Source organism: Apis dorsata, unplaced genomic scaffold (assembly GCF_000469605.1).
Source record: "Apis dorsata unplaced genomic scaffold, Apis dorsata 1.3 scaffold_1, whole genome shotgun sequence".
In the NCBI taxonomy this organism is placed as follows: domain Eukaryota; kingdom Metazoa; phylum Arthropoda; class Insecta; order Hymenoptera; family Apidae; genus Apis; species Apis dorsata.
In genome coordinates this window covers 179,111-191,109 of record NW_006263304.1, presented here as the reverse complement: position 1 = coordinate 191,109, position 11,999 = coordinate 179,111, and positions in this window count along the sequence as shown.

Below are 11,999 nucleotides of genomic sequence, written 5' to 3'. Positions count from 1 at the left end.
AAGAAGGGGGATGACAAAACGGCGAAGAGAGATATTCACTAAAGATGGTTTTCGCGTTTCGAAATTGTCCTCCATAAAAGAAAGTAGCTTGTTCTTTTTATTTTTCCTCCTCGATGTAACGAGTGGTCCCTCGTAACTGAAAACATTATGTAGATTTCTCAGCAATTTGTATTTTCAACTTTCTGCTTGCATTTCAAAGTGCATAAAAAATCATAAAAATCGAAAAAATTGCAAATAAAACGAAATGTCGAATGTTACTTTAAAAGATTACAATATAAATAGAATAGAAAATAATAAACAATTTGCATTAATTTCATTCGATACACGAATTTTCTTAATACAAAGATCGATCGTCGAAAAACTTTGGAAAAAATCGATGAAAATCGATTTACTCAAGAAATACTCGAAAATAACTTGTCCCGCCGAATGATTACCTCATTCAACTTGTCTAATCATTGGTGCCACTTGTGCGAGCACGGCCGGCATTATTCCATTCTATTCGGCTACAAAGCTTTCATTCCACTCGGCTGGCTATGAATATTTTATTCTATATGACTCTCTGACCGGCTTCTGTTCTACTTGTCTGGTTTTGAATGTATCACTCCACTTGGCTGGCTTATTCTACTTGTCTGACTGTTCTTGTCGTATTCTACTTAATTAACCATGATAGATCTACATTACTTCATAGTGCCCTTTCGTCATTCGTCTTGCCATAATTATAAAATTATAATCTCAGATTATACAAGAACTTATCGAAAAAACTTACTATTATCTATTTAGAAAATTTTCGCATTTTTCTAACGAAAGAAGAGAAAAATTGATATCGCGTCATGATTAGATTGGCGAGATTGTGAACTCGTATAGAATCATATAGATGGATACAAAGTATCGTGATAAATAATGTGCTCGAAACATATCTATTGAACCACAAGTTTGCAAGAAGCAAAAATCATTGATGGTCCAGGATAGAAGATATATCATCGTAATAAGCGTATAGAAAGTGCAACAGGAAAAAGTGTCGGAAAGGTTGGGTTCTGAAAGGGAAATTCCTTCGACTTCGATGGAACGATTGATATCTATACGATTACGAGTGAAAAATGGGAAGAAACAGATCGACAGATACCACAATCTAAACACATTTGTTATCGTAATGATCGTTGTTATTGATCTGATATACGAAGTTTGGAGAAAAATCGAGGAATTTTTCTTCCGGTTTTACGTTGCTCGCGACTTACATGTTTTGTTGTAAAATATTACAGCGAGCGTGAGATATATTCCTCGAATATTTGGGTTGAAAGTTTTTTCATATTTTTTTTTTTCGCAGCTTTGAGTAATACTCGCGTATTATTTTTTAAGTTCCAAATAAATTACTGAAAATATTTCATAAAGGATCGTTTTAAGAGAAGAAGTGGAAGTCTGGTGAAATATTTTATTTATCGGAGCATGAAATAATTTTCGTAAAAATTTTTCTAACAAAAATAAATTTAATTTTTCGATAGAGAGAAAAACCTATAATTGTTCGTTAAAAAAGATTTCAAACAATGTTTCATTATTTTTTTGACAAATAAAAATATAATTGTCTCTTGTTAATTGAAATTGTACGATGTATGAATTAATAATTTTCTATAAATTTAAAATAAATAAATAAATAAATAGTGAATAATTTTTCAATAATTTAGATAAAACGAGAAAAAAAAGTTTATATTTGCAAGCATTATATTGAGATTGCAGCTAAAAAAAATCGATGAACTCCATTATTCTGGAAAAGGAGGCTTTTCCTTATTACGCCAATTTTCAAGATTTAATAATAAAAAACAGATTATGGATGGTATCATAATAGTGCTTGGCTGGAAATCACAAATCTCGAGAAAATGGAAATCCTCCTATGGAAAATATTAGTGTGACAAAAAATGTCTGTCGTGTAATCCATTAAATGTTAGAAAAAAATTTTATAGATCAATTGTATCTAATTCTCGGAAAGGATTAAATTCTTCTTCAATATTTTTCTCTGAATTTGGTGCAAAAATGTAAAAAAAACAAAAAAAATTAATTCGAAGATCGAATTTTATGAGGCGTTAGAAAAACTTTATTATCAATTTCCAACATTTTATACTTTTTGACTTGTATCACGAAAACTTTTTAGATAATGATATTCCAGTAGAAAAGAAAAAGAAGAACACGAGGAAAGACAAATTCCTTAACTCTGTCTTGTATTTTTTTTTCTTCATCTTCTCTTTGTTTCGCTTTGTTGGAACTCGTACTTGGCACGATAATCATCTTACGAAGTGGAAATATTCATTGTTGGTGTAAGAACTTATGAAGAAAGGTAGTAATTTTCGTTTGCTTTTGGGGAAATCTCGCTTAAAAGAAGCTTCTTCTCTTCAGAAGAACAAAAAATTGCGTCCACCTTTTCCCCCTTTCTATTATACTTTTCCGCCCTCTTCCTTTTTCCTAGCTTTACTTGAGAAACGCGCAACATTTATAATTACTGTTTTCCAAGAGAGAAAGTTATTGTGTCGGCTAAATATAGTATATAGTAATTCTAGGTCGTGCAAATAGCCCGAAGAATCACTATGAAAAATGGATATTATGTAAACAGGATATAGTATTTTCTCTTATTTCTGGAAAAAGAAAATTTCTTATAAATGAAGTGCAATATAAAAGTATAAGCTCGAAATGATATATGAGAATTTTAAGATGCTCCAATTATATTGTAAAATTTTCATTATCACTATCATGAAGAAATTTTAATGAAAGAATTATGGAAATTTCATAATAATGTTCTCGCAATGATAAAATTATCCTTCGTTAAAATTTCCAGCAATCACGTTTTAACTTAACGCGTTGCAAATGTAAATAAAATTTATTACACGAAATTAGATACATTTAATAATAAATAATTATGGTAAGTTTATTAAAGATATCGAATTATATTAACGTTAATTAAATTTAATTAATTAACGTTGTTGAATAATATATATATATATATAATACGTGTATGCAAAATTGATTTCATATTTTAATTTAATTTTTTAATCGAAAAAAAACAACAATTTTATCTTACGCGATATTTCATTAAATCAAATAATGTTTATATATGTAAATATACGATTTATATTTTATATATTTATATGTGATTTATACTATTATTGAACGCGAGCGCTGTGTTTTGTTCCCCTTCGTTTCTGTGCGACGCGACGTAGCGCGCTCAGTATAACAAAGGCATCGGCACGATCCACATCTATATAACGTAATTTATTCCTATTTCTTTTATTAAATATATTTTTTACTTCGATTAAATCTTTATTTTATTTATTTTTTTATTTTCTTTAAATTCTATTAAATTTCACAACTTAATAGATAAAATATTTTTGTTTATCTTAAAAATTTTTTCAGATAAAATCATCGAGAGAGATAAATAAATATTTATGATTATGATTATATATTGATAATTATGATTTTTGCGCGTATTTTATTTAATTTTGTTTGATAGTAACGGGAGAGAAATATTCGCGATGTAAACTATAAAATGCATCGTTACTACTTGCATTGTCAACATGTCGAGTGGCAAGTGTAAATTATCGCTTCACACTTCTGGTTTTGATCGTTGTAATAAAATTATATGGCATCCATAAAATCAAACCACCAGAAGGATGGAATTTTTTTAGTTAAGAATTTTTAGTTAAATCTAAGATTTCATTTTCCACGTAAAGTCTGATACGTATTGTTAATAGAAAAATTTATTTATTTATATATTGATTCTAATTCAATTTAAAATTATTTTAAACACGGAGATGCATTCTTTTATGTAGGTTAATACGGTATATCAATAGTTTCATGAATTTCTAGTAGATATATTAAATTCGATTTCGTTCGGACGTAAACTTAGAATATTCAATAAAAATCTGATATTGAGAGCAAATTTTATCCTCTTTATATATATATATTTTTTATTCTGTATCCTATTCCAAAAATTTATCTATATAGAAAATGTTGGAATATATTTTCATTATTTTTTCCATTTAGGTGGTCAAAAATCGGTCAAAATTTTGAATTTCGAGTTATGAAATCTAGTTCAAGAAGGTCACGTCATCGTGTCGTTTGGAATAAATCGTTTCTGAAATTCGAGGGCAAGGAGTTGAGGAAGTTTGAAGGATGCACTCAGGGAAGCAATTTCAGTACCTTGTCTGACCACGTTAGGCTTCTACTACTTGTGGAACTTGGTAAACGAGACTTAGTAATGTTTACAGGTGTGGAAAGTTCTGTTTGAGTTTCTTGAGAATTTATAAGTATATATTGACAATCTTGTGTTTAAGATTGGAATGTTGTTAGAATAACTGGAAATTTTTTTCGAATTGGACATTGAAAATTTACAATATTTTTAAGCATTTTCGAAGATTAAATTTTTGTAACAATGATTGAAAAATTTATTCATTTATTTGTCTATTCTTTTTCGTATGATACATACTTTTCTCTTTTAATCACTTAAAAAAGCATTCATATAAAATTGAGATAAAATTAGTAGAATTTTTCAAGTTCTTCTTTTTAAATTTTTGTAAAATTTTTTATAACTTTTCGAGAGAAAGAATCTTCTAAGTTTTGGATAAAAAAATTGTTAAATATATAAATTTCTGACTGTTGAAACATAAAAATAGATAACAAATATTATTGTTTCATTTAAATAATTTTTATAATTATTTTTTCTTAACTTTTATAAAATTTTCAATTAACTTACAGATTAAAATTATACTTCAGCCAAGAATAATATTTTTTATTTTGCAGTAAGAAAACGCTCAATAAAATACAAAGCGTCAAAGAAACGGAAAACATTTCCGAGCAAACCGATCCTTTCCAGAGATCCAGCAATATGAAGGCAAGCACGTCTGAGTCGAATGCATTCGATATTATTTTCTAAAAGCGACATCAGATATCAACGATTGGTGAGTGTCAATATACGTATTTTTGTGCATGAATTAGTATTCAATTGGAATTGCAAATATCGAATAGAAATTTTTGAATTTCGAAATTAGATTTTTAAAATTTAAAAACAATAGAACTTTATCTATTTTCCTTTAAATTCGCTATTTCATATTTTTTTATTAATAATTTGTATTGGAATAATTAAATAATATCTAAATAATAATATTTCTTTATCAAAATTTAATTAATTTTCAATTTCTAATTGAAATATATTGTTATCTCTGGAAATTAAATTCTAATAAATTATTTTAATTAATTATGTTTAAAATTGCGAATAATTAATTTTTCTTAATTAACAAAACAACAAAGGAATCATTCTACATGAATATTAATTTAAAAAGAGTTTTTTTTTAATTTAAGCGAATTTTAGGGAATACTTCATTCACAAGTGTTTCGTTAGTCTGAGAAATCAATCTTCAATTAATAATGAATATAAAGTTCTATATTTTCCCAAAGTAATTATACATTCACAAAATGGATCAAAATATCCTATTTTTCCAATAGAAAGAATAATAATTTATCATTTTATATTGGATTTAAACATTTCTCAAATATAACTCATTTTCAGATTTTCATCGTTGCTCCATTCTAATTTTGAATGAGCTATTTTTCAATTATTCAGAAAACTTAATTTGTTAATTGAAATTTTCACGCGATTATTCGAAGCGTAATTTATTTGGCCAGCACAGATGGACAGTAGTTAGATGCAGTTTCGGACACTTGACGAGCGAGAGTTAGACAAACGATGTTCAACTTACACGTATCGTGTCTTCGTGTCCTTGTACAAGATTGAATAGCTCATTCGTCTTATTTTATTGCACTGAAGATGGGAAATTCGTAGGGAATATGGTCGACGAGTGTTCGAGCACGGTTAACTAACGAGAATCGGTGTTCTGAAGACTTTAAAGCCGATTAAACTGTCGTTTTAAATTATCGTTGTTGTCGTTATTCCGGTGAACGAGCCAGAGAGATGGCTATACATTTGATTTCATGGTGTATTAGCATTGTTTCAATTTATTAGATAACGAAATGGATATAATTTTCGAGCCAAACAGACGAAAGTGGATAATGCGTTTAAAAGATTCGTGTGTTTATTTATATAATAAATCGTGGAATATTTTTGTACGATAAATTTAAGGAATATTTTTCATTAAAACATTCGATAAAATTTTAGGGTAATTTTAAAAACGAGGATAATGAGATAAATGATTCTGTAATCATAGAAATAATTTCGTTAAATATTGGACCACAATTTGTTCCAGTTAGTTATCTAATAATTGGACGCAGTTAAGAGAATTATTTATTAGTTTGCTGTGAAGATTCTCGTAGATTTATGGCTAATGGAATTATATTTTGAGAGTGTTAAGCTGAAAAGAGGAACGCAGTGCCTCTTCATATAGGTGAATCGCTATTGAATTATTACACAATTATTTAATTCAATGATTCAAAAAAATTATTAAAAATACTAGACACTGATAAATGTCGTTTAAATCCTGTTTAAATGCGCATTTATTATTTATTATCGTATTAAATTGAGACTCGTTGAATAACCATCACGATAAATTTATACGATGAGATTATATCAAGCGATATCTGAAATATAACATTGGCCGAGGGAGAATCGTATTAAACGGTTCATAAATCACAGCTTTTAGAAACATGAAGACCTTTGTCAACTCCATTATACGGGGAAACGTTGTACGGTTTCAACTTTCCCCGTTTCGAGCCACGATTTTGTCCTTAATACACGTCAAAACCTCTTGATTAACCTCGTTTCTTATAACGTTAAATTTCCAATCTTAATCGTAAAAAAGTTTATCAGTTTTTCTCGCCATGTATCGCGAATCATATTAGGGGAAAAATAATATCCCCTCCGGGAACCTCATTTAACTTCTTCTTCAAACTTGTCACAATACCGGCATCTCGTTCTCGACGAAACAAATTTAATAAAAATCAGTCGAGCCAAGTTTCAGAAACTTCTCTCTCTCTTTGTCTACTTTTCCCCATTTATTCATTATATATCGCAGATCACAGTGCGAAAAATCTTCTTTGGAAACTACATTAACTTTCTGCAGTCTTGTCCGCGCAGTATCCTTCTCGAAACGAAACAAATTAAATGAAAATTAGTCAAACCAAGTTTCAGAACTTCGAAATCTTTTTTTCCTCCCCCTCCGCGCCGAGAATCAATTTATTCTTTATATCACAGCGCGAGAAATAATGTCTTTATTAGAAACTTGGTTAACTCTCTTCAATCTTGCTCGTAATATTCTCGACAATACAAACTTGATAAAAAAAAAAAGTTTTTATTCGAAGAAAAGTCAAACAAAAATTTCAGGAACATTCATCGAAATTTCTTTTCTTTTTCTTTTCCTCCAACGAGAGCCGAAACGCGAATAAGAGGTAAGAGGGCGAAGAATGGAAGAGGAAATAATGGAAGGAAGAGGAAGAAGCTTGGGAAACGTGGGAAACCTGTTCCCGGCAATCTTCATTCCGCGAAACGGCGACGATCGCCTCGTTTTAACTTCTCGATTCGGGCCGATTCTTATCGGGAATAAAAATGGAAACGCTCGTCTTATTTCCAAGTTGGCGAGATCATTCGAAAGTTTCTTAAGGGACGTTCGTGGTAAATAAACGTCAGTTGGCCGGCCGATCGTCGAGGAAACGAGATAGTCGAGTGGAAGTTTTTGTTTCGAATTTTAGAGGCTGTTCTCGAATATCCTCCCCTCGGTGCCCTTTCATGGAGAGAAGGGGGAAAAGTTTCCCCGAGGGAGGTCGAAGAGAAAATTTTCCAATCCTGCCCCGTAGGAAAAGTAGCCGTAAACCCGATCTTTGGAACGATTCCTCGATCGAAGTTGCAAGTCGAACCTCTACTTCCATTTCCTTTCGGCCCTTTGTTTTTTTACTGCGATTGAAAGCGCACGTGCACGTTACGTTTGTTTGCCATAGTGGAGGGGAATTGACGTCGAGGAAACGAAAGTGGAAAGATGAAAAGAAGGAACGAAGAGGAAAGAATTGATAATTTTAAAGCAGTGAGGTTATTCGAGATTATGGAAAAATAATGGACACGTGTTTCCTTTGACAACTTCTCGAGAAGAAGAATCTTGAAATTTGATATTCTTATAAATATCTTTCGTATCTACTCGTCTCAATACTTGTTTAACGGAGATATGAATGAATGTTTGATTTTCCAAAATTATTCCTTCGTCTATTCCTTCGTCAAATTTAAATATTCATAAGTGGGATACACAGTTTCAAGTGGCGCCAGACCATCACTTATCGTTAGCATCCTTCATAGGAGACGTCTTGTCGATGATGTCTGTGCGTGACACTTCAAATTCTCTCCTCTGCTAGATGGTCTGTAATTTAACAGGCTGCCATCGTAATATAAACTGTGTAACATATTTCATGGCGCCAACCATTTGATATCCATAAGTTAAGTGTCTATTATTCTTCTCTTTGAGGATAATCTATTGTTTCAGATACTCTTTTCTTTCGTGAAAAAATATTACTTTTGGAAAATTCTATTTACTTTTCCAGATATTTTTACATTTGTCAAATAAGATTTTGTTCGATAATTTTATTCGATTTTTGAAACATCCATTTGAAATTCCATTCAAATTAATATCGATATTTCGATAGATTCTCGTTTGCATAGTTTTATATCTCGTCTCTATATTCCCTTCTGAAATCTCTCTCAGAAGTTTCGATCGATTCAGTATGCGATACTTAGCATGATTTGCTTATAAGTTGACAAACTTAGTCGGAGAAGCAGCCGGATAATCGATATCGTGGGGTGCATGAGAGAGGAACTCGAAGTGCGACTCTGATCTCTTGAGCTACACTTGGCCCTCATTTAACTCCCTTATGCGAACTAATTATTCGAAAAGCTTAGATCATGTTGCGCACAACGTAAATTGAACTATGAACTCTTCATTTCGAGTATGAAATTCTCGATAACGTTACAATTATTTCGTAATATTTCTATAGATATCGATTTATCGTTGTTTCCAGACCACGAATACATTTAATCTAATTGTGTTGCATTAATGTGTGAATAACATAATGCTTTTTTTATTACATTAGAGATTTATTATAGATTTCTTCTTTGTCACGATAGAGCAGTGTTTCTCAATCCCAGTGAAATATTCCAGGCGTTTAAAAATATTTAAGATTTCTCTCATTAAATATTATATTCTATTCTAAGAATTTAATTTTTACAAGTTATGATCTAAGGTTTTCTAATTTTATTTCAAAGTTAAAGGATGAAATTTCAAATATTTAATGTTTCTCTTGAATCGTAGGAAAATGTTAAATAAAATATATTTCCACAGCAAAATATTTAAGTTATTTTTCAGAATTATTTTGATAAAAATCTTGAGGTGAATTGGAGAAATGAACAAAAAAAAAAGTTGAAAATAATTCGCAGTAATTAATAGAGATAGATAAAAATGGAGAGAAATCTTTCGAATAATAAAACGTTTGGATATTAAAGTATTCGGATGACGGAAAACATTATTACATTTTCATTTCTATATTTTTATATAAATATTAAATAAATAAAACGCACGAGATATTTCGAATTTTTTTATTTTCGAAAACGGAAAAAAATGGAAACAACGCGAGAGAGGAAAAATTGAATTATTTTTTTTATTCGAGAAACTATCGAGTGCAGATAATTTTCAGCAGCTAACTTGCTTCTAGATCTCGTTGAATTAAGCTCTCCAAGCTGCATTACGTCAAAATCCGTGGACGTATCATGGAATTAAGCAAGTCTGTGTTATGGTAGACGTAGATTGCAACAAAGTTATGCATGTGGTCCTTGTTTGGAGCGAGATTACGAAATATAGTTACTAGAATATAAAATCAGTTACCAAGCGGAATTAATCTTGTCATACAACTTGGGAATTGGGAACATTTAAGAGATATATAGTATACTCGATAATTAGTAAGATTTCTTGAAATTCCTTGGAGACGAGACGAGGTTCCTTTTTCTATTAGAATACAAAAAGTTTTTTAAGTCACTGCTTTTCTTTCGTAAAGATATAATAAAAAATTAACTATATCCTTTACAAGCAAACCATCAAAAAATAACGAAAAATATGATCTTTAAACTTTAACTAAATTATTTTATGACCAAACCATTTTGTTTTTTTTTTTTTCAAAACTTTCAAAACGGTATAAAGTTTCGATTAATACCTTACCTTCCATACGCTTCCTCTTCCATATTTTTTCGCAATCGAACGTTTTATAACCCCATTATCGGTCATCCGTATCCCGGCAACTTTTTCGTCGTGCTAAAAAAATTTCCTTTTAACATTCACGTTCAGAGTTTGCGTTTCGTTGGACGCACCCTGAAGAGTATTCGAAGAGTGTGTCACAGGTAAGAGCCTTAACGATAAGACGCTTCGTATTATACGCGACCTCCCCTTCCCACTGTTTCGCGATTCCATTGTCAATTATTCTTGGAAATATCATCTTTCTTCTGTTCTAAATTTTGAAGTCGATTTGTCATTAGATATTTCCATAATCGGCGAAAGGAAAATCCTTTGGAGATTTTGCCTGACCCTCCTCCTCCCCCTCTCACCTTCCCCTCGCGTAATCGATCGTAGCCTCGAGTTTTCGAGCGAATCAGCTATTTCTCGAAAGGTTTTCGCCCGGAGGAATTTATTCGTCGCTGTCGGTTTCTCATCGATACTTTCGTTTCACTTTACGAGCACTTTGCCAGAAACTTGGTCTCCGGTGCAAGTCTCTGAAGTGCAAGGCGAAAAGCGGATTAAAATAGAGGGAGGGGGGAGGAGGAGGAGGTTTACTCGTAAATTTGATTATAAATTTAAAAGCAATGGAATCGAGATACTCGATACACTAAGCCGATTGGAAAAATATGAGAGGAGATGGTATAATTATGGCATCGGGTTTGAAGTTGTGCAATCGTGATCCTAAGTTTAAAAAAAATTTTTCAAAATTTTATTTTAAAATTCGAAAATTAAATGATTGTTAATTGGTTGAATATCGAAGAAATTTTGTTCCATTCTTAAACGGTTGATAGCGATAAATATTTTTGTTGCAATATTTTTTTAAACCTATTTCCCGAAAAAAAATGTATTTTTCTGGGTACACGGTATACGAGATGGAATATGATCCAAATTAACAACGGTGAAATTGAACAATCTTCGTTAAGCGGTTCACCCAATATTTTTCGCTTCGATATGAAGTTGTTTTTATTTATTTTTTCGTTTTTTTTATTGGTTATTTGATTTCGTTTTTTCGTTAGTCAATTCTTTATTTTTAGTAACTGTAACTGAAAAAATTGAAACAATAGTTCGTGAACGCTTATACGATTTTATTTTCCACTACACAGAATACACAGAATATTTAAATTATTACGAATTTATAAAAGTTTAAATTGATTATAAATTTTATCATATTTTCGCATTTTCATGCCGAAAATTTTTATCAAACTTCAATCAGAAAGAACTAGCCAGAATCATCGTTGACAACAGACATCATGAATTTTCCAAAGAAATTTTCAATCAAGGATCTAATTTTCGACTGGAAAAAATCGCCATATTTTTTCAGAGATATAAAATTTTCACAAGAAGCATCGATCACAAGAATGAATTGGCCGTTACGTTGCGATTCGACTCGATAAAACACTGGCACGAATGTAAACATGAAATCGACTCACGGAATCGCAAATCGTTTTTATCTCCTCTCCCTCCTCCCCCCGAAAAAAGAAAAAATGCTATTGTTCAGTGAAAACGTAATTGCATGTTGCTTTAGAATTTTTTGAGAGGGCTTTTCTACCTGGTTTATCGAGTTAAATACGAACCTTCACTTCTTTATGAAAGGAAGTTTAGAAGGGATGGGTAGAAATAAAAGGGGGAGAACGAGGATAGGGGAGAGAGAAGATAAATTTTGAGAAATGATTTAAATAAATAGGAAGGTAAAAAATAGAGAGTATCAAAAAGGGATGGAAATGATTCACTTTAAAATGGAGGAAGGATGGTCGATGAAAAATG